The sequence below is a fragment of the Sorex fumeus genome, unplaced genomic scaffold (genome assembly GCF_029834395.1).
Source record: "Sorex fumeus unplaced genomic scaffold, SorFum_2.1 ptg000054l, whole genome shotgun sequence".
NCBI lineage: Eukaryota > Metazoa > Chordata > Mammalia > Eulipotyphla > Soricidae > Sorex > Sorex fumeus.
In genome coordinates, this window is record NW_026606111.1 from 44739486 (window position 1) to 44741522 (window position 2037).

The window sequence follows — 2037 nt, forward strand, 5'->3', positions numbered from 1 at the left end:
CTGCTGAAAGTCGTCTAAGGACTGAACAGGATTGCTACCCAATGTCTCTTCTGTAGACCACAGCACCCAAAAGGAGAGATAGAACAAATGGGAGTGCCCTACCAAAGAGGCAGGGTGGGATGGGGGATGGGGCTGGTGCTGGGATGGGCATTCCATCACTGTATAACTGAAACCCAAGCGCAACAACCTGTAAGTCTACAACTGTACCTCATGGTGTTTCACTACTAAAACAAAACATAAAAAAATTAAAACAAAGAAAATTGCTCTTGTGTTTACTAGTCATTTACACTTATTTCAATAGACATTATATGATCATGGTTTATGCTTCTTTTTTCTATTCAAGTTTAAAAGCGAAATACTGATTTATTTCACAGCACTAATTTTTTAAAACCTTTCATCCTTGGCCTATCATATTAATTGCCACTATTTGTTGGTGTTGCTTGTTTTTTGATCACTTAATTTGGTTTTTGTCCTTTTCTTTCAGATTGTAAAATTTTTGACAAATGATCATATGTTTTTCTTTATCTTCTACAGTTTTAAACTGAGAACAACTGTTTTCATCATTTCATCAGCCTGTTAATCGTCGATTGCCTCGAGCAGGCCCCAGTAATGTCTCTTTCATCCTAGCCCTGAGATTATATTCACGGCTCTTTAGGAGAATGAGACCCATCATTGTTACTGGTATTTGGCATATTTGGTTCGCCACGGGGAGTTTGCCAGACTCTGCCCTGTGGGCAGGCCACATTCGATAGCCTGCAAGTTTGTCCAAAGTAGGAATGAGATAATAAGATTTCATAAAAAAGTTCTGATAAGATGTCAGGTTCCAGGAGCTGGATTTTATAGTCTCTGAGTCTTGGCCGCTGATGGGATTACACGGCGCCAGGGGGGCAGGTGGTGGGTGTGACCCCCGCCTGCTGGAATTTGGAGGATCTGGATGGAAGATGCTTGACTCCAATCCAAGTTGGCTTAGAGGTCTCGGCCCCGGAACCCGCGTGGCTTTGTCCCTCTGCCAGTACCTTCATGTGTGTGCAGAGTGGTCTCAGCATGGTGGTAGCTGGTCCTGGAGGTCTTCGGCTGCCGGAGCCCCGGTCGGGGCGGGGAGGAAAGCACAATCCGCTCCCCTCCAAGGGGTCCCGGCGAGGACCCTGTTAGTTTTGTATGAGAACAACTGTTAGTTTTGTACAAATAAGATACCTGTGCATTTACTATTTCTTCTCATTTTATTTATTTTAACACATCTCGATTCATCTACAACTTATCCTAGTAAGTGTTGTCATATTGAAAGAAACCACAATTTTTTTCAATCATAGCACTGTAGCACTGTCCTCCCGCGGTTCATCCATTTGCTCGAGCGGGAACCAGTAACATCTTACAACAAATTGTGAGACTTGTTGTCACTGGTTTTGGCCTATCGAATAGGTCATGGGGAGCTTGCCAGGCTTTTGCTATGTGGATGAGATACACTGGGTAGTTTGCCGGGCAGAGGAATCGGAATCAGGGTTGGCCTCCTGCAAGGCAAATGCCCTACCTGCTGTGCTGTAAACGTTATCTAAAAATACTAGTAATATCAAATGTTGTTTCTTTAACAGTGCAATATAAACGATTATTTAGTAATTTTTTTGATTTGTTAATGAAATATGTAAGCTCTTGAGTATAATGAGAATATTTTTCTAACACAAGAGTCTGACGAAGGTGAAACTGTTATAACTGTCTTGTCGGATTCCATCTCCCTAGCCTGCTTCATTCTACCATCCTCTCTATCCAATCCGGTGGTCTTCTTGGGATTCTGACCTCCTGATTGGCTAGGCTCTAACTTTCAACTGCCTACTTTATGACATCATTCTCCCACCAAACCAACCTCCAACTGGTAGAATCTTGGGGGTCCCATGTAGTAGTTTGTAAACAAATTTGAACCATCATGGCAAGTGACGAGTGACCAATGACCAATCACGTGTGAGCACCCATTTGTACTGAACACTTGTGGTCTTAAGCCGCTTCAGTGTTCAGACGTACTCTCGTACCACCTCCTCTTCTCGT